Genomic DNA, 22650 nt, shown 5'->3' with positions numbered 1-22650 from the left:
GCTGTAATACAGTGCTGGAAGAAAACCGTGCGGGTAGCCCGATTGAACAAGTGGAGGGAGGAGGAGAGGTGGGCGCTAGGACCCCGTGGTCGCTCGATGCAAATGGCCGAAGGATACAAAGTAGCATCATTAACATTCCGCGGGATGTAAACACGACAAGCGCTAGGACCCGGGGGTGTGCCGCGGTCTCTTTGATGGACGGAGTCTGTCTCCCTGCTCTGACTTGCTCTCACCAGGTGCAGGTAAAGCGAGCAGGGGGTTCTGGCTCCTTGTAGCCTCGGCCAAAAGATCACAAAAACCTGCTTTAAAAAAAAATAACAATAATATTAATCTTCTCAATCTGCAAAAAAAAAGCCAGGATTTAGATACTTCGTTCTATCGCTTTACAACCAAGAAGGCAAATTTGGATTAATCCAGTAAAGGAGGATTACAGGCAAGATCATCTCACTCTGAAAGCTTTGGATGGCTTTTCCTGAACAATTGCAACATTTACAGACTCCGGATGTACATTTTTGAGGGGTGATTTTCTTTTAATAATTAAGATTTGTGTTCCTCGCAGTGTATTTCTCCAACTGAGATAATCCTTGCATTAGTTCCAGGCTTCAGGTCAGAGAAGGAGGAGAGGGTGGAAAAAACACACAAATGTGAACATTTTTTTTAAGGATCTCGTTAAATTCCAACGGATGCGACCGAAAACCGCTCGCTCCCGCCCAAGAGGATCGGCCAGTTCCTCGGCGTGAATTTAAATCCGGCGCATGAAGAGCTACAAAGAAAATAGCGGAGTTGTGAGATCCGAGAGTGAGGGAGACGCTTCCGACAGAACCGCCCACCCACCCCCGCTGGGTGAAACTGACAGAACCAGGAAGCTTTTTGCACCGGTGCGCGAAATTGACACGCGAGCTCCTGAAACTGACCCGTTCTGGCGCCGCATGGTTCCCGCTCCCTGCGTTGAAACAAACCCCCTCTCCATTCCCCTCCCCGGTCAGGTTTGCCCCAGCCCTCTCTGCAAGCAAGGGGGCAGAAGCTGGCGAGGAAGGTTTCTCAATTCCCACTGTCAAACCGAAGCACAGTGTGTGTTTAAGAGATTCCTGAATTTTGGAAATCATTCAATCTGATGTTCTGGGATAATTAAATAAAAGCTTCTTTCGAGAGGGAGAGGGGACGGTTCACGGAATCCTCCCCTCCTGGACTCTCTCACACCCAGCTCTCCCCCTCATCTGCCTCACATCTAGTTTTGAGCACAAGCCATTTATTTTTGGAAGGGGTGGGGAGGCAGCCAATTACCAACGATTCCCTGTTAAAACCTCACACGAATAGACCCTTCCCGGGTCTCCTCTCTTTTTTTGCATAAGAAACATCCTCGGACTCCGCAACGAATCCAGCGGAAAATTCGCAAATTCTGCATCTATTTCCCTCACTCTCCATCAAACCTTTCTCCAGCTGGTGCTATTGCTGATACTGTGTTTTTTTAAAAAAAACCTTGTGGATTTGCTCTGCTGCTACTGACAGAAGCTTTAGAAGGAACTGATCGCATTTCCTGGTGAGTACTGACATCCACCCCCCCCTCAATATCTCCTTCCATTTATGTTTATGCTGTTTTGCAAAAAAAATCTAATCTGTGCACACAGTAGGTAAGACTTTTGCAACCATCTCTCTCTTTATATATACATATATAAATATTTAACAGGAACAGGCAATTGGACTGGGGTGTGCAGATGGCTGGGAATGTTTTGTTGTTCAGCTTTCTGGTACAGTTACACCCATCCCATCTCTGGGGAAGGGACAATGCTGGGAACACAGAGGGAGAAGAGGACGACCTAAAGGGGATTGCAGTCATCAATTGAGACCGAGCTGGTTTAAAAAAAAGCTGGGATCCGTTGTTACAAGGAATCTTGCGAGGCGCTTTTCAGGTGTGATAGTATTTTCTAGTTTTGTATATTCACACCAACCGCAGTTAACTCTCTGGGCGCCGGTGCTTATTAGGCAGCCCGTGTTCTCGTTTCTCGCAGCACTCGGGGGGGGGGGGGGGAAGAGAGAGAGTGAGAAAAAAAAACCTTTACATTTGTGAATTGGAATATTTTAAAGCGCGCAAGGGTTTATGAGCAAGGTGCAGAGCTGGATATCGCCCCGGCCTGGGCTCGTCTGTCAAGTCAATTATTTACAGCCCGCAGCAGCGTGTTTCCTCAGTCGATTTAACGTTCATCGGGCAGCATTTTTTTTACTGCCCTACACGCACATCGTTGGCGATTGACAGAGTGGAATGGCAATTGTCCGAAAGCAGTGCTCGGGAGATTGCCAGCTGAATATAAGCGGCCGGGAGCAGCAGTCGAATATATCAAACGATTACAGGCTGGAATCTAATCGAGAGGTTCAGATGGTTTATATATAGAATAATGGATACCTGGAGTGAGTTACAGGCTGGAATCTAATCGAGGGGTTCAGATGATTTATATATAGAATAATGGATACCTGGGAGTGAATTACAGGCTGGAATCTAATCGAGGGGTTCAGATGGTTTATATGTAGAATAATGGATACACTGGGAGTGAGTTACAGGCTGGAATCTAATCGAGGCGTTCAGATGGTTTATATATAGAATAATGGATACCTGGGAGTGAGTTACAGGCTGGAATCTAATCGAGGGGTTCAGATGGTTTATATATAGAATAATGGATACCTGGGAGTGAGTTACAGGCTGGAATCTAATCGAGAGGTTCAGATGGTTTATATATAGAATAATGGATACCTGGAGTGAGTTACAGGCTGGAATCTAATCGAGGGGTTCAGATGATTTATATATAGAATAATGGATACCTGGGAGTGAATTACAGGCTGGAATCTAATCGAGGGGTTCAGATGGTTTATATGTAGAATAATGGATACACTGGGAGTGAGTTACAGGCTGGAATCTAATCGAGGCGTTCAGATGGTTTATATATAGAATAATGGATACCTGGGAGTGAGTTACAGGCTGGAATCTAATCGAGGGGTTCAGATGGTTTATATATAGAATAATGGATACCTGGGAGTGAGTTACAGGCTGGAATCTAATCGAGGGGTTCAGATGGTTTATATATAGAATAATGGATACCTGGGAGTGAGTTACAGGCTGGAATCTAATCGAGGGGTTCAGATGGTTTATATATAGAATAATGGATATTGGGAGTGAGTTACAGGCTGGAATCTAATCGAGAGGTTCAGGTGGTTTATATATAGAATAATGGATACCTGGGAGTGAGTTACAGGCTGGAATCTAATCGAGGGGTTCAGATGGTTTATATGTAGAATAATGGATACCCGGGAGTGAGTTACAGGCTGGAATCTAATCGAGGCGTTCAGATGGTTTATATATAGAATAATGGATACCTGGGAGTGAGTTACAGGCTGGAATCTAATCGAGGGGTTCAGATGGTTTATATATAGAATAAAGGACACTTAGGAGTGAGTTACAGACTGGAATATAATCGAGGGTTTTGAATGGTTTCTCTGTTCCTGCACCCCCTTTAAAATTGTACCATTTAGTTTATATTGCCTCTCCTCTTTCTTCCTACCAAAATGTATCATCTCACACTTCTGTGCATTAAATTTCATCTGTCATGTGTCTGCCCATTTCACCAGTCTGTCTATGTCCTCCTGAAGTCCGTTACTATCCTCCCCACTGTTGACTACATTTCCAAGTTCGTGTCATCTGCAAACTTAGAAATTATACCCTCTATACCCAATCCAGGTCATTAATATATATCAAAAAGAGCAGTGGTTCAAATTTCCCTGGGGAACACCACTGTGTGCTTCCCTTCAGTCTGAAAAACAATTGTTTACCACTCCTCTCTGCTTTCTGTCCCTTAGCCAATTTTGTATCCATGCAACCACTGCCCCTTTAATCCCATGGGCTTTAATTTTGCTTACAAGACTATTGGGTGGTCTTTTGAAAGTCCATATACAAAACATCAACCCTCCCTGTTACTGCATTAAAGAACTCAATTGAGTTAGAATAATGGATACTTGTGAACGAGTTACAGGCTGGAATCTAATCGAGGGGTTCAGATGGTTTATATATAGATTAATGGATACCTGGGAGTGAGTGACAGGCTGGAATCTAATGAAGGGGTTCAGATGGTTTATATATAGAATAATGGATATCCAGGAGTGAGTTACAGATTGGAATTTAATCGAGGGGTTCAGATGGTTTATATATAGAATAATGGATATCCAGGAGTGAGTTACAGACTGGAATTTAATTGAGGGATGTGTCACAGCATGTTCCCCTCTCCTGGCGTATACTTTGCTCAGTGCTGTGAGGAATCGTTAGCTGTTGTGAAGGAGCTGCTGACAGTTTTAAATGATTCTGTAAATTATACGGACTGCAAGGGACAGGCTGTTTGTCTCCAGGATCCTGCAGATCATTTGCTCCATGTCTCTAACATCCTGTCTATGTTGCAGCATGCACCTGGAGGCACTGAGGCACATCCCAAGAGGAGGTTTCCCTGTCTGCCTCGGAGACTAGGCACTTCCGGGTGTCACATCTCAAAGTGTTAAACCTCAGGTTGTCGCACCTTGAAGTGTCACATCTCAAGATGTCACGTTACAAAGTTTCACTCCACAGAATGTCACATCTCAAAGTCACACTTCTCTGGGCACCACACCTCAAAGGGTCACCTCAGGGAGTTGCACCTTAAAGTATCACACTTCAGGGTGTTACACGTCAAAGTGTCACCTCTCAGGGAGTTACACGTCAAAATGTCACCTCTCAGGGAGTTACACGTCAAAGTGTCACCTCTCAGGGAGTTACACGTCAAAGTGTCACCTCTCAGGGAGTTACACATCAAAATGTCACCTCTCAGGGAGTTACACGTCGAAGTGTCACCTCTCAGGGAGTTACACGTCAAAGTGTCACCTCTCAGGGAGTTACACGTCAAAGTGTCACCTCTCAGGGAGTTACACGTCAAAGTGTCACTCTTCAGGGAGTTACATCTCAAAGTGTCACTCTTCAGGGAATTACACCTCAAAGTGTCACTCTTCAGGGAGTTACACCTCAAAGTGTCACTCATCAGGGAGTTACACCTCAAAGTGTCACTCATCAAAAAAGTGTCACCCCTCAGGGTGTTGCATTTCAAAGTATGACATTAGGTTGTCACACCTCGAAGTGTCACAGATGAGGGTGGCATACATCAGACATTACACCTTAAAGTATTGCAGGCTATTATACATCCACAATTTGCCTCAATTAAGAACCCATCCGTTAATTTACCAATTAAATATCTGGTTGACTAAATGTGAATGAATCAAAAGTAGCAAAAAAAAAATGAAGGACCAGCAGAAGACACAAAATTCCTTCCATTTTTCTTCTCTCAAAAGCTGCCATTCCCAAACTAATGACACAACCAACCAATTGAATTGTTCCAGTAATTTCTTTATGTTGTTTTCAGCCATCATTTTCCTTCTTCACTTCGGTCAGTGTATGCAGGGCCCGATTATAATAACAGGCCCAATTCCCACCACCCCCCCACTCCTGGTTTAAGGCCAGGCAGACAGCGCTCGCCTACATAGGCCCAATGAGCCCCAGGCTGAAGCCTGCTCCCTTGGCAGGTGCCTGTGCTCAGAATCGCGGGTAGAAATCAAATGGTTACAGCAGGCCCCAGCAAGGGAAATGGCCATCAACTTCGGGGCCTTCTGGCTGCTGTCCAAACGCTGCCCTGCGGCAGCATGTGGAGAAAAAAGACACTTACCTCCTTTAGGCCTCTTGGCCCTGCTGGTTGCCCATCTCAGGTCCTGCCATCCAAAGGGAGGCCTATGGCCTACTGTCAACCTCTTCTGGCGCCCTGTGTTTGGGCATCCGCTTGGCATAGTCGCAGCAAAATGAGGCAAATTCGGAACCCTCCCACCTCACTTGCATGGCCACCCTTTGCTGGTGCCCACTCCACTCAAGCACTCTGCCCCTCCTTTCGTCGGAACATAGGGACAGAAGGAGCCCCTCGAGCCTGTTTCTCCATTCAATTAGATCATGGCTGACCTGTACCTCAACTCCATTTCCCCCCCTTTGCTCCATATCCCTCGATATCCTTACTCAACAATAATCTATTGCTCTTAGTCTTTCCCACCACCCATGGGATCCCCAGGAAATTGTAATGGACAGAGGCCTAGGGTCACAGGTCCCCGCTCCCTTTTCCTCTCCCTTGGTCCTTACTCACTGGCGCATAGGAAAGAGATTTCGGGACCACCATTTATAATAAACACGCACAAAAGTTCTGCAATTCTGAAAAAAAGTAGTAGTTTAAAAACTCACTCATAAAGTCGGCGGTTAAATAAGAAATGCCAGACCAGAAGTTCCTCCCACTTAGGCCTACTCTTCTGTCTGGGCCCTGGGGCTGGATTTGAATATTTCACCTTGCTCATTGCTCCAGTTTGATTGTGAAACCTTAACAGATCCTGAAAGTACCTTTTCAGAACCTTGGAGAGGGACAGCACTGAAAACAAGTGGCATTGCTGTCGATGCAAGTGTTTTCATGGAATTAATGTGTTGCTATGGTAATGTGGCAAACGAGCACTGAGGCAATATCAAGATGAGGGCTGTTTGTGTGCGTCAATGACATTGTGACCAAAATCCCGATCGCTGCCTCGTGCCTTACTATTTCCGCACGCTGCATTAAAGTTCATGTCTGCGATGATTTGACGCCATTGCTAACCCATTGTTAAAATAAACACATTAGCGAATACATTACCTTGCACGCCATGGCAGTAGGGGTTGCCAACTCTGGTTGGAGATATTCCTGGAGATTTCACCACATGACCCTCCCCACCACACTCCTGCCATTGGTCGCCTCGCGGTGCACCACCTTCCCACGGCCAATCGGAAAGTGAATGAACTCTTCATTACCTGACTGACAAGCAAAAATCATCCACTCAAACAGCAATCTTTCCCATCTCAGATATTTTTATAACTAATAAACAACAACAACTTGCATTTATATAAGCACCTTTAACGTAGTAAAACATCCGAAGGTGCTTCACAGGAGCAATTATCAAACAAAATTTGACACTGAGCCACATAAGGAGATATTAGGACAAGTGACATAAAACTTGGTCAAAGAGGTAGGTTTTAAGGAGCATCTTAAAGGAGGAGAGAGAGGTGGAGAGGTCTATGGAGGGAATTCCAGAGCTTAGGGCCTAAGCAGCTGAAGGCACGGCCGCCAATGGTGGAGCGATTAAAATCGGGGATGGACAAAAGGCAAGAATTGGAGGAACACAGAGATCGCAGAGGGTTGTAGGGCTGGAGGAGGTTACAGAGATAGGGAGGGGAGAAGCCACGGAAGAATTTGAAAAGAAGGATGAGATTAAAATCGAGGTGTGTCCAAAGAAAATGTTTTTTTAAAAACAGAACTTTTTTAACGCTCCTATGATTTTTCTCCTGGGTGTTGCTCGCAGCAGTGTCCTGGAGGTTACTCTTTAATTCCTGGAGACTCCAGGGCAATCCTGAAGGGTTGGCGACCTCTACCTAGGAGTGTGTATGGAAATGGCAGGTTCATTGCCTGTGACTCTCCGGTGTGTGAGGTAGCCCACCGGGGGCAAAGACCTGGATAATTGACCCTAACGTCACAGCATAGCTGCAAAATGAGGGCAATTTATCAACCGGTGCCATAAAATTAATGGCCCAGAAGGAATGAAAACCCTCTCGTCTCTTCCCCCCTCCCCCGGTATTAGGACCATGCCGACGTGGCACTAGTTCAACGTCCTGAAGTTGGAGGCCTGGAGAGTCCCTTTATATCCAGGTGAGACTCCACTTACATTGAGGTGAGAGGGCCCATTGGCATCCAGGTGAGGGGGCCCACTGGCATCCAGGTGAGGGGGCCCACTGGCATCCAGGTGAGGGGGCCCACTGGCATCCTGGTGAGGGGGCCCATGACATTCCAGTGAGTCTATTCACATCCAGGTGAGAGAGTCCCTGTATTGGACTGCCCCACTCCCTGTATTTCCCTTTCCCAGTTGTTTCGCTGTTACTCCGTCTTTCAGCATTCTGCAGTGAACCTTGACCCCCAGAGACTCCCACAGCTGCTATTTCTGAGCATCAATCAACATTGACTCAAGTGCACTGGGACCTGTTCAATGTGAACAGCTCCCTCTGAATCACGGCCCACTCAGTATCAGATGATATTTCAATTTAATGAGACACTGGGCATCCTGTTCCCAGTGGAGGAGATTAACCCTCTCACCCACCTCTCCCCACTCACAGTCAGACACAGGGCAGCCTGCTCCTACTGGAGGGAATTAACCCTCTCACCCATTCACAGTCAGGCAAATGTAGCTGATGTGTGAATTGGAAACATCATTCCAGTACAGTGTGGATGTACTTCTTAGATTGGAGTTAAAACAGGGGAGCTTTACTCTGTATCTAACCTGTGCTGTACCTGCCCTGGGAGAGTTTGATGGGACAGTGTAGAGGGAGCTTTACTCTGTATCTAACCTGTGCTGTACCTGCCCTGGGAGAGTTTGATGGGACAGTGTAGAGGGAGCTTTACTCTGTATCTAACCTGTGCTGTACCTGCCCTGGGAGAGTTTGATGGGACAGTGTAGAGGGAGCTTTACTCTGTATCTAACCTGTGCTGTACCTGCCCTGGGAGAGTTTGATGGGACAGTGTAGAGAGAGCTTTACTCTGTATCTAAGCCATGCTGTACCTGCCCTGGGAGTGATTGATGGGACAGTGTAGAGGGAGCTTTACTCTGTATCTAACCTGTGCTGTACCTGCCCTGGGAGAGTTTGATGGGACAGTGTAGAGGGAACTTTACTCCGTATCTAAGCCATGCTGTACCTGCCCTGGGAGTGATTGATGGGACAGTGTAGAGAGAGCTTTACTCTGTATCTAACCTGTGTTGTACCTGCCCTGGGAGTGTTTGATGGGACAGTGTAGAGGGAGCTTTACTCTGTATCTAACCTGTGCTGTACCTGACCTGGGAGTGTTTGATGGGACAGTGTAGAGGGAGCTTTACTCTGTATCTAAGCCATGCTATACCTGCCCTGGGAGTGATTGACACTTAATGGTTGAGCCTAGTTTTTCTGAGTGGGACTCCTTATTTTACTCCTCATTTTCGAACATCTGGGGTTGTGAAATGGACCCATTCTACTGGAAGTCCGCACAGAATAAGCATCCACCCATTTTCTGCCATTGTTATTAGCGGTCGGTGAATAGGTGGATAAAGTCTGTGATTGGGTAGAGCGTACATGGGTTGTGGACGGAGATTGAATGGGTGGGTGGGGTCTGTGATTGGGTAGAGTGTACATGGGCTGTGGACGGAGATTAAATGGGTGGGTAGGGTCTGTGATTGGGTAGAGTGTACATGGGCTGTGGACGGAGATTAAATGGGTGGGTAGAGTCTGTGATTGGGTACAGCGTACATGGGCTGTAGAAGGAGATAGAATGGGTGGGTAGAGTCTGTGATTGGGTAGAGCGTACATGGGTTGTGGACAGAGATTGAATGGGTGGGTAGAGTCACTGATGGGATAGAGTGTTCAGGGGCTGTGAACGGAGATTGAATGGGTGGTAGAATCACTGATGGGGTAGAGTGTTCAGGGGCTGTGGACGGAGATTGAATGGGTGGGTAGAGTCAATGATGGGGTAGAGCGTTCAGGGGCTGTGGATGGAGATTGAATGAGTGGTAGAATCACTGATGTGGTGAAATGTACTTGGTCTGTGTAAGGAGTGGGTGGGCGATTATGAAAATGGCCTTTTCCCGTGCCGTGCTTTCTCTGGTCTCTCCAGTCCTGTGAGGATGCACAGATGCTCCACTGAATGAAATGGGACATTTCTTTGGAGGACAATGCGGGTTAGAATCTGTTGGGGGTTGCAGTGATGTTTAGGCCCTGTCTCCTAGAGCATTTATTAAGCAGATAGTTCCTCCAAGTCTGATTTCTTTTCTGTTGTCAAGTCAACTCATTGCCCTGGGACTGAGCACAAGGGCACCCGGCATCGGACCACTAGGCACCGGACACGACAAAGGCAAACCAAGCCCAGTCAACCTTGCAAAGTCCTCCTCATGAACATCTGGGGACTTGTGCCAAAATTGGGAGAGCTGTCCCACAGACTAGTCGAGATACAGCCTGATATAGCCATACTCACAGAATCATACCTTTCAGACAACGTGCCAGACTCTTCCATCACCATCCCTGGGTATGTCCTGTCCCACCGGCAGGACAGACCGACCAGAGGTGGCGGTACAGTGATATACAGTCAGGAGGGAGTGGCCCTGGGAGTCCTCAACATTGACTCTGGATCTCATGGCATCAGGTCAAACATGGGCAAGGAAACCTCCTGCTGATTACCACCTACCACCCTCCCTCAGCTGATGAATCAGTCCTCCTCCACGTTGAACAACTAACGGGAGGAGGAGGCTCTGCAAACATCCCCATTCTCAATGATGACGGAGTCCAGTATGTGAGTGCAAAACATAAGGCTGAAGCGTTTGCAACCATCTTCAGCCAGAAGTGCCGAGTGGATGATCCATCTCGGCCTCTTCCCAATATCCCCACCATCACAGCAGCCAGTCTTCAGCCAATTCGATTCACTCCACGTGATATCAAGAAACGGCTGAGTGCACTGGATACAGCAAAGGCTATGGGCCCCGACAACATCCCGACTGTAGTGCTGAAGACTTGTGCTCCAGAACTAGCTGCGCCTCTAGCCAAGCTGTTCCAGTATAGCTACAACATTGGCATCTACCCGACAATGTGGAAAATTGGCCAGGTATGTCCTGTCCGCAAAAAGCATGACAAATCCAATCCAGCCAATTACCGCCCCATCAGTCTACTCTCAATCATCAGCAAAGTGATGGAAGGTGTCATCAACAGTGCTATCAAGCGGCACTTACTCACCAATAACCTGCTCACTGATGCTCAGTTTGGGTTCCGCCAAGACCACTCGGCTCCAGACCTCATTACAGCCTTGGTCCAAACATGGACAAAAGAGCTGAATTCCAGAGGTGAGGTGAGAGTGACTGCCCTTGACATCAAGGCAGCATTTGACCGAGTGTGGCACCAAGGAGCCCTAGTAAAATTGAAGTCAATGGGAATCAGGGGGAAAACTCTCCAGTGGCTGGAGTCATACCTAGCACAAAGGAAGATGGTAGTGGTTGTTGGAGGCCAATCATCTCAGCCCCAGGACATTGCTGCAGGAGTTCCTCAGGGCAGTGTCCTAGGCCCAACCATCTTCAGCTGCTTCATCAATGACCTTCCCTCCATCATAAGTTCAGAAATGGGGATGTTCGTTGATGATTGCACAATGTTCAGTTCCATTCGCAACCCCTCAAATAATGAAGCAGTCCGAGCCCGCATGCAGCAAGACCTGGACAACATCCAGGCTTGGGCTCATAAGTGGCAAGTAACATTCGCGCCAGACATGTGCCAGGCAATGACCATCTCCAACAAGAGAGAGTCTAACCACCTCCCCTTGACATTCAACGGCATTACCATCGCCGAATCACCCACCATCAACATCCTGGGGGTCACCATTGACCAGAAACTTAACTGGACCAGCCATATAAATACTGTGGCTACAAGAGCAGGTCAGAGGCTGGGTATTCTGCGGCGAGTGACTCACCTCCTGACTCCCCAAAGCCTTTCCACCATCTGAAAGGCACAAGTCAGGAGTGTGATGTAATACTCTCCACTTGCCTGGATGAGTGCAGCTCCAACAACACTCAAGAAGTTCGACACCATCCAGGACATAGCAGCCTGCTTGATTGGCACCCCATCCACCACTGTTGCACTGTGGTTGCAGTGTGTACCATCCACAGGATGCACTGCAGAAACTCTCCAAGGCTTCTTCGACAGCACCTCCCAAACCCGCGACCTCTACACCTAGAAGGACAAAGGCAGCAGGCACATGGGAACAACATCACCTGCATGTTCCCCTGCAAGTCACACACCATCCCGACTTGGAAATATATCGCCGTTCCTTCATCGTCGCTGGGTCAAAATCCTGGAACTCCCTTCCTAACAGCACTGTGGAAGAACCTTCACCACACGGACTGCAGCAGTTCAAGATGGCGGCTCACCACCACCTTCTCAAGGGCAATTAGGGATGGGCAATAAATGCCGGCCTTGCCAGCGACGCCCACATCCCACGAACGAATAAAAAAAAATGTTAAAAATGGCAGCCTTGGGAACGAAGAGATACTTCACAACCATTCGCAGCAATTCTCGGGAGGACGGCCTGAGACACAAGTAGCTGGTTATCTGGAGGGCCAGGAAAAGGGAATCACTCGGCTGAGAACTCTGTGCCCAGTGTTTGTGAGGCGGAGGGAGAGGGATGAGGAGAGTGAGAGGGACAGAAAGAGCGAGAGAGTGAGAGACAGAAGAAGGTTGAAAGAGAGTGAGTGAGCGAGGCGGAAATAGTGAGAGATAGAAAGAGAGTGTGAAAGAGAGTAGATGTAAAAGATAGAGAGATCAAAAGAAATAAAATAGGGAAAAGGAGAAACAGGAGTGAGGCATTTGGTGAGTTGATTAGTTAATAAGGGATGGGCTTCTTTGTGTCTAGTACCCCATTCCTGTTACATTGCAGAATAACAAACATTATAATGGGAGAAACCAAGAATAACTCACATGAGAATGTGATGAATACAATCTAGGCTGACACTCCCAGTGTTGTACTGAGGGAGTGCTGCACTGTCGGAAGTGCCATCCTTCGGATGAGACGTTAAACCGAGGCCCCGTCTGCCCTCTCAGGTGAACGTAAAAGATCCCACGGCCACTATTTCGAAGAAGAGCAGGGGAGTTTTCCCCAGTGTCCTGGGCCAATATTTATCCCTCAACCAACACCTAAAAACTGATTATCTGGTCATTATTACATTGCTGTTTGTGAGACCTTGCTGCTGCATTTCCTACATTACAACAGCGACTACACTTTAAAAATACTACATTGGCTGTAAAGCACTTTGGGACATCCTGAGGTTGTGAAAGGCGCTTTATAAATGCAAGTCTTTCTTTTAAATGAGGAACTACTCACATTAGAATGGGGTGAGGGTGGGTGTAGTGGGGGGTGAGGGTGGGTGTAGTGGGGGGTGAGGGTGGGTGTAGTGGGGGGTGAGGGTGGGTGTAGTGGGGGGTGAGGGTAGGTGTAGGGGGGGTGAGGGTGGGTGTGGGGGCGGTGAGGGTGGGTGAGGGTGGGTATGGGGGCAGTGAGGGGGGTGAGGGTGGGGGGGGTGACGGTGAGGGTGGGTGTGGGAGGGTGAGGGTGGGTGTGGGGTGAGGGTGGGTGTGGGAGGGTGAGGGTGGGTGGGGGGGTGAGGGTGGGGGGGGGCGTGACGGTGCGGGTGGGGTGAGGGTGGGTGTTGGAGGGTGAGGGTGAGGGTGGGTGTGGGGGGGTGAGGGTGAGGGTGGGTGTGGGGGTGGTGAGGGTGAGGGTGGGTGTGGGGGGGATGAGGGGGGGGTGTGGAGGGGTGAGGGGAGTGAGGTTGGGTTGGAGGGGGTGAGGTTGGGTTGGAGGAGGTGAGGGGTGTAGTGGGATGAGGGTAGGTGTGGAGGGGGTGAGGGTGAGTGGGGTGAGGATGGGTGTGGGAGGGTGAGGGTGGGTGTCGGGGGGATGAGGGGGAGTGAGGTTGGGTTGGAGGGGAGTGAGGTTGGGTTGGAGGGGGTGAGGTTGGGTTGGAGGGGGTGGGGGTGTAGTGGGATGAGGGTGGGTGTGGAGGGGGTGAGGATAGGTGTGGGAGGGTGAGGGTGGGTGTGTGGGGGGATGAGAGTGGGTGTGAGAGGGGGGTGAGGGTGGGTGTGGGGGGGGGTGAGGTGAGGATGGGTGTGGGAGGGTGAGAGTGGGTGTGTGGGGGGATGAGAGTGGGTGTGAGAGGGGGGTGAGGGTGAGTGGGGTGAGGATGGGTGTGGGAGGGTGAGGGTGGGTGTGAGAGGAGGGTGAGGGTGTGTGAGGGGGGAATCATTTATCATGCGGTGTCGGGGGTGAAGGTGTGGTCAAGTGAAGCTTTCACTCTTGTTACTGAGAGGCACTCAATGTCTTTGAAAGCTCAGGATGTAGGTTTAAAAACAGCCATGTTTTGGGGGGAGGGGGATAACACACGTTTGGTGGGTGGGGGAGCAGGCAGCGAGATGGAACGAGCTTGCGGACGAGTGATGGAGCACATGGTTAGAATTCACCTTGTCCTTCAAAAACTTCCAATTGATTCTTCCCAGCACGGGCTGAAAAGCTGAGTCCCGGGATATAAATGAGCTCCTGGGATTCTAGTGGCAGTGGTGACAGCTCATCCTTTATCAAACGCCTTCTCTCACCCCGTCCTGCAATTACTAACAACATCAGTCTGCCGATCAACCCGGGGAAAGATCTATACAGGGGACATTAATAGTCTAGATTGTTCCATCTCACGTCGCCCTGACCCGTAGGATACTCTGACCAACCTGGAATGCTTTTAATCTACATTTACAAGGTATTTATCGGGTTCTGTATCGAACAAATGACGTTATGAAGGAGTTCTCTGATTATAAGGTCTTGTAGTGTGTCACCTATTTCTTAGGATGTCATTAACTAGTGTGAGACAAAATCAGTTTTAATTACAGTGAATGCGCAAAAGAGTTATTGGGTGGCACAATGGGCCATAGAATCGTAGAATGATGCAGTACAGAAGGAGGCCATTCGGCCCACCATGCCTGTGTCAGCTCTTTGAAGGAGCTATCCAATTAGTCCCACTCCCCTGCTCTTTTCCCATAGCCCTGCAAATTTTTCCCCTCAAGTATTTATCCAATTCCTTTTTGAAAGTTACTACTGAATCCGCTTCCACCACCCTTTCAGGCAGCTCATTCCAGATCATACTAACTCGCTGTGTAAAAAAAAAAAATTCTCCTCATCTCCCCTCTGGTTCTTTTGCCAATTACCTTAAATCTGAGTCCTCTGGTTACTAACCCTTCTGCTACTGGAAACAGTTTCTCTTTATTTACTCTATCAAAACCCTTCATGATTTTGAACACCTCTATTAAATCTCTCCTTAACATTCTCTCCTCTAAGGAGAACAACCCCAGCTTCTCCAGTCTCTCCACATAACTAAAGTCCCACATGCCTGGTACCATTCTAGTAAATCTCCTCTGCACCCTATCTAAGGCCTTGACACCCTTCCTAAAGTGTGGTGCCTGGAATTGAACACAATACTCCAACTGAGACCTAACCAGTGATTTATAACAGTTTAGCATAACTCCTTTGCTTTTGTACTCTATGCCTCTGTTTGCGAAGCCAAGGATCCCATATGCTTTTTTAACAGCCTTCTCGCCTTGTCCTGCCACTTTCAAAGACTTATATATGCACCCCCAGGTCTCTCTATTCCTGCACCCCCTTTAAAATTGTACCATTTAGTTTATATTGCCTCTTCTCTTTCATCATACCAAAATGCATCATTTCACACTTCTCTGCGTTAAATTTCATCTGCCATGTGTCTGCCCATTTCACCAGTCTATCTATGACCTCCTGAAGTCTGTTACTATCCTCCACATTGTTTACTACATTTCCGAGTTTCGTGTCATCTGCAAAGTTTGAAATTATGCCCTGTATACCACAAGTCCAGGTCATTAATATATATCAAAAAGAGCAGTGGTCCTAATACCGACCCCTGGGGGTTACTACTGTATACTTCCCTCCAGTCTGAAAAACAACCGTTCATCTCTACCCTCTGCAATTTTGTATCCATGCTGCTGCTGTCCCTTTAATCCCATGGGTTTTAATTTTGCTAACAAGTCTATTATGTGGTACTTTATCAAATGCCTTTTGAAAGTCCATATACAAAACATCAAAAACACCACTCTCATCAACCCTCTCCATTCCTTCATCAAAAAACTCAATCAAGTTAGTCAAGCACGATTTTCCTTTATCAAATCTGTGCTGATTTTCATTTATTAGCCGATACTTTTCCAAGCGCCAATTAATTTTGTCCTGGATTGTTGTCTCTAAAAGTTTGTCTACCACCAATAATATGCTGACTGGCCTGTAATTGCCGGATCAGATACTGTCCTTTCTCCCTCTGGGACTGGGTGGTACAGTGGGTCAGACACTGTCCTTTTCCCCTCTGGGACTGGGTGATGCAGTGAGTCAGACGCTGTCCTTTCACCTCCTGGGACTGGATGATACAGTGGGTCAAACACTGTCCTTTCACCCCCTGGGACAGGGTGGTACAGGGGGTTAGACACTGTCCTTTCCCCCCCTCCGGGACTGGGTGGTGCAGTGGGTCAGATACTGTCCTTTCCCCCTCTGGGACTGGGTGGTACAGTGGGTCAGACACTGTCCTTTCCCCCTCTGGGACTGGGTGGTGCAGTGGGTCAGACACTGTCCTTTCCCCCTCTGGGACTGGGTGGTACAGTGGGTCAGACACTGTCCTTTCCCCCTCTGGGACTGGGTGGTACAGTGGGTCAGACACTGTCCTTTCCCCCTCTGGGACTGGGTGGGGCAGTGGGTCAGACACTGTCCTTTTATGGCTCCTCTTATGTGGCAGGTAATTTAAGTCCCAAACCCACCTGTATCCAGCTGAGAATTCTCCACTCTGGGAATGTGTTCTTTGAAAGACGTTGAGGTTCCCTTTCTCGGAAGTGGTTGATGCTGTTTCTTCCCTATTTCTCTCACCAAGAAATAACGGGAAAATTTGTCGTCTTGCTGCTGAGGCTTTGCACTCACCAAGGCTCATCCTCGATTTTGCCAGCTTAATCCTATTTATTGATCATAGCTAGCTCCCAGATTGTATCCCCAGCCTGCACAGCGTTCGCTGATTGCAGCTGGGGTCAGTGGGAGAAGCAATAACATTTGCCTCAGTGCAGCTCAATTAGAGGGGAAAATCAGCCACTATCACTATCCTGCACTGGAAATGTGCGCAAGAGTCGGCATTGGTGAGGACGGGATGGGGTCCCTGCTGTGACGCTCTCCACAGTCAAATATCCTGCTCACATTCACTGGTTGGGGTCACGCTTGAAGAACGGTCACTTGGGTGGGGTCCCGGAGGGCGATCGATACCCACGGAACTGACTCTCAGCAAGAGTCAGGGCGGGAAGTGGGAGGAGTGAAAAGCAGAACTAGGATCTGATAAAGACAAGTAGTTAGTGAGGGGAGTGAGGATCAACACACGCAGGGACACAAACACGCACAGACACAAACACGTACACCCAGATACACGCACGGACACAAGCACGCACGGACACAAACACGCACACCCAGATACATACACGGACACAAACACGCAGGGACTCAAACACGCACGCCCAGATACATACACAGACACAAACACGCAGGGGCACAAACACGCACACCCAGATACATACACAGACACAAACACGCACACCCAGATACATACACAGTCACAAACAAGCAAGGATACAAACACGCACACCCAGATACATACACAGTCACAAACACGCAGGGATACAAACACGCACACCCAGATACATACACAGTCACAAACACGCAGGGGCACAAACACGCACACCCAGATACAAAACAGGTACACGCACGTACACAAACACGCACATACATAGACACACACATTTAAACATACACACACATCCACTCACACATACCCACACACGTGCACACATAAACACACACACACATAGATATATATATATATACACAGAGACGCACCCGCAGACACACACGTGCACAAACACAGACATTCGCACACCCGTATATACATACACGTACAGTGCCAGGTGACAGTGTTTGATCCATGAGGAAGCTGTGCTGCTCTTGTTCACAGCAGTGATTCCTGCTGAGTGCTGGATCTGATTACGGACTGAGATACATTCTGTACAAAATACAGACGCTGATAAACATCTTCAGTGGTGCTGAGAGAGGCAGCAGCAGCCCTGCCTGTCACTGGTAGGCCCAGCCGGGGCCTGCCTGAGCTTAGGCCGTGATTCCAACACATGGGGAGAGGGGGGGTGTGTAGGTGAGGGTGAGGGGGGGAGAGGGCAGGGATCGGGGGGTGAATAGGGGGTTTGCACGTGATTGATGTGTGCATAGTGATGAAGGACAACATGAGCTGCACTATGAGGTGAGATGGAAACTCCCAAAGGTGCAGGGACAATTGGTGGGAGGGTTATCTCTAACTCCAACCTCAGTTGCCCCTCTGTACCTTGCAGCGACTGATTGACGAGGGTTGGGACTGGAGTAGCAGCTTTGAGCCAAGGAACAGTGGGAGGCTCGGGATACAGTGATCTGATTGAGGGATTCAGATGGGGTACAGAGGATACTGGGTACACCCAATGTTACAGGGATCCCATCAAGGGGTTCAGAATATACTGGGTAACCTCAGTAGTACAGGGATTGAATGGAGAGGTGCAGTTGACACTAAAGTTTACAGGGAGTGAGCAGGAGGGTGGGATTAGACTGTGTGGAATATTAACATTTACAGGGAGTGAGCAGGAGAGTGGGATTAGACTGTGTGGAATATTAAAGTTTACGGGGAGTGAGCAGGAGGGTGGGATTAGACTGTGTGGAACATTACAGTTTACAGGGAGTGAGCAGGAGGGTGGGATTAGACTGTGTGGAATATTACAGTTTACAGGGAGTGAGCAGGAGGGTGGGATTAGACTGTGTGGAATATTACAGTTTACAGGGAGTGAGCAGGAGGGTGGGATTAGACTGTGTGGAATATTGAAGTTTACAGGGAGTGAGCAGGAGGGTGGGATTAGACTGTGTGGAATATTGAAGTTTACAGGGAGTGAGCAGGAGGGTGGGATTAGACTGTGTGGAATATTACAGTTTATGGGGAGTGAGCAGGAGGGTGGGATTAGACTGTGTGGAATATTACAGTTTACAGGGAGTGAGCAGGAGGGTGGGATTAGACTGTGTGGAATATTACAGTTTATGGGGAGTGAGCAGGAGGGTGGGATTAGACTGTGTGGAATATTACAGTTTATGGGGAGTGAGCAGGAGAGTGGGATTAGACTGTGTGGAATAGTACAGTTTACAGGGAGTGAGCAGGAGGGTGAGATTAGACTGTGTGGAATATTACAGTTTACAGGGAGTGAGCAGGAGGGTGGGATTAGACTGTGTGGAATATTAGTTTATGGGGAGGGAGCAGGAGAGTGGGATTAGACTGTGTGGAATATTACAGTTTACAGGGAGTGAGCAGGAGGGTGGGATTAGACTGTGTGGAATATTAGTTTATGGGGAGGGAGCAGGAGAGTGGGATTAGACTGTGTGGAATATTACAGTTTACAGGGAGTGAGCAGGAGGGTGGGATTAGACTGTGTGGAATATTGAAGTTTACAGGGAGTGAGCAGGAGGGTGGGATTAGACTGTGTGGAATATTACAGTTTATGGGGAGTGAGCAGGAGGGTGGGATTAGACTGTGTGGAATATTACAGTTTATGGGGAGTGAGCAGGAGGGTGGGATTAGACTGTGTGGAATATTACAGTTTATGGGGAGTGAGCAGGAGGGTGGGATTAGACTGTGTGGAATATTACAGTTTATGGGGAGTGAGCAGGAGGGTGGGATTAGACTGTGTGGGATATTACAGTTTATGGGGAGTGAGCAGGAGGGTGGGATTAGACTGTGTGGAATATTACAGTTTATGGGGAGTGAGCAGGAGGGTGGGATTAGACTGTGTGGAATATTGAAGTTTACAGGGAGTGAGCAGGAGGGTGGGATTAGACTGTGTGGAATATTACAGTTTACAGGGAGTGAGCAGGAGGGTGGGATTAGACTGTGTGGAATATTACAGTTTATGGGGAGTGAGCAGGAGGGTGGGATTAGACTGTGTGGAATATTACAGTTTATGGGGAGTGAGCAGGATGGTGGGATTAGACTGTGTGGAATATTACAGTTTACAGGGAGTGAGCAGGAAGGTGGGATTAGACTGTGTGGAATATTACAGTTTACAGGGAGTGAGCAGGAGGGTGGGATTAGACTGTGTGGAATATTACAGTTTACAGGGAGTGAGCAGGAGGGTGGGATTAGACTGTGTGGAATATTACAGTTTACAGGGAGTGAGCAGGAGGGTGGGATTAGACTGTGTGGAATATTACAGTTTACAGGGAGTGAGCAGGAGGGTGGGATTAGACTGTGTGGAATATTACAGTTTATGGGGAGTGAGCAGGAGGGTGGGATTAGACTGTGTGGAATATTGAAGTTTACAGGGAGTGAGCAGGAGGGTGGGATTAGACTGTGTGGAATATTACAGTTTACAGGGAGTGAGCAGGAGGGTGGGATTAGACTGTGTGGAATATTACAGTTTATGGGGAGGGAGCAGGAGGGTGGGATTAGACTGTGTGGAATATTACAGTTTACAGGGAGTGAGCAGGAGGGTGGGATTAGACTGTGTGGAATATTACAGTTTACAGGGAGTGAGCAGGAGGGTGGGATTAGACTGTGTGGAATATTGAAGTTTACAGGGAGTGAGCAGGAGGGTGGGATTAGACTGTGTGGAATATTACAGTTTATGGGGAGTGAGCAGGAGGGTGGGATTAGACTGTGTGGAATATTTCAGTTTATGGGGAGTGAGCAGGAGGGTGGGATTAGACTGTGTGGAATATTACAGTTTATGGGGAGTGAGCAGGAGGGTGGGATTAGACTGTGTGGAATATTACAGTTTACAGGGAGTGAGCAGGAGGGTGGGATTAGACTGTGTGGAATATTACAGTTTATGGGGAGTGAGCAGGAGGGTGGGATTAGACTATGTGGAATAGTACAGTTTACAGGGAGTGAGCAGGAGGGTGGGATTAGACTGTGTGGAATATTAGTTTATGGGGAGGGAGCAGGAGGGTGGGATTAGACTGTGTGGAATATTACAGTTTACAGGGAGTGAGCAGGAGGGTGGGATTAGACTGTGTGGAATATTAGTTTATGGGGAGGGAGCAGGAGGGTGGGATTAGACTGTGTGGAATATTACAGTTTACAGGGAGTGAGCAGGAGGGTGGGATTAGACTGTGTGGAATATTAGTTTATGGGGAGGGAGCAGGAGAGTGGGATTAGACTGTGTGGAATATTACAGTTTACAGGGAGTGAGCAGGAGGGTGGGATTAGACTGTGTGGAATATTACAGTTTATGGGGAGTGAGCAGGAGGGTGGGATTAGACTGTGTGGAATATTACAGTTTATGGGGAGTGAGCAGGAGGGTGGGATTAGACTGTGTGGAATATTACAGTTTATGGGGAGTGAGCAGGAGGGTGGGATTAGACTGTGTGGAATAGTACAGTTTATGGGGAGGGAGCAGGAGAGTGGGATTAGACTGTGTGGAATATTACAGTTTACAGGGAGTGAGCAGGAGGGTGGGATTAGACTGTGTGGAATATTACAGTTTATGGGGAGTGAGCAGGAGGGTGGGATTAGACTGTGTGGAATATTACAGTTTATGGGGAGTGAGCAGGAGGGTGGGATTAGACTGTGTGGAATATTACAGTTTATGGGGAGTGAGCAGGAGGGTGGGATTAGACTGTGTGGAATATTTCAGTTTATGGGGAGTGAGCAGGAGGGTGGGATAAGACTGTGTGGAATATTACAGTTTATGGGGAGTGAGCAGGAGAGTGGGATTAGACTGTGTGGAATATTACAGTTTATGGGGAGTGAGCAGGAGGGTGGGATTAGACTGTGTGGAATATTACAGTTTATGGGGAGTGAGCAGGAGGGTGGGATTAGACTGTGTGGAATATTACAGTTTACAGGGAGTGAGCAGGAGGGTGGGATTAGACTGTGTGGAATATTACAGTTTATGGGGAGTGAGCAGGAGGGTGGGATTAGACTGTGTGGAATATTACAGTTTATGGGGAGTGAGCAGGAGGGTGGGATTAGACTGTGTGGAATATTACAGTTTACAGGGAGTGAGCAGGAGGGTGGGATTAGACTGTGTGGAATATTACAGTTTACAGGGAGGGAGCAGGAGGGTGGGATTAGACTGTGTGGAATATTACAGTTTATGGGGAGTGAGCAGGTGGGTGAGATTAGACTGTGTGGAATATTACAGTTTACAGGGAGTGAGCAGGAGGTTGGGATTGGACTGTGTGGAATATTAGTTTATGGGGAGGGAGCAGGAGAGTGGGATTAGACTGTATGGAATATTACAGTTTACAGGGAGTGAGCAGGAGGGTGGGATTAGACTGTGTGGAATATTACAGTTTACAGGGAGTGAGCAGGAGGGTGGGATTAGACTGTGTGGAATATTACAGTTTATGGGGAGTGAGCAGGAGGGTGGGATTAGACTGTGTGGAATATTGAAGTTTACAGGGAGTGAGCAGGAGGGTGGGATTAGACTGTGTGGAATATTACAGTTTATGGGGAGTGAGCAGGAGGGTGGGATTAGACTGTGTGGAATATTACAGTTTACGGGGAGTGAGCAGGAGGGTGGGATTAGACTGTGTGGAATATTACAGTTTATGGGGAGTGAGCAGGAGGGTGGGATTAGACTGTGTGACTTGTGCTACTGAACGATTCTTCTGTCCTGGTGAATTTCATGCATGAAAGTCTATTAAAAACCATTAGTGCTGTCAGCGCTGGATTTTGAGGCTTGGGGAATGGGTGGACATTGCAGGGTCTGGTGTTCTGCTGCTGCCGTTCTGTCAGTGGAGGCAATGCATCACGTTCAGTGCACTCAAATCTAAGGTGGACGGAGCTGACAACGGTGTCCACTGGTGTGATGTGCGACTGATTATTTTTTTTGTACATTTCCAGCTGGTTATATCAATTTATAAA

This window comes from Heptranchias perlo, chromosome 39 (assembly GCF_035084215.1).
Source record: "Heptranchias perlo isolate sHepPer1 chromosome 39, sHepPer1.hap1, whole genome shotgun sequence".
Taxonomy (NCBI): domain Eukaryota; kingdom Metazoa; phylum Chordata; class Chondrichthyes; order Hexanchiformes; family Hexanchidae; genus Heptranchias; species Heptranchias perlo.
The sequence above is the reverse complement of the archived record's forward strand: the minus strand, read 5'-3'. Positions refer to the sequence as shown.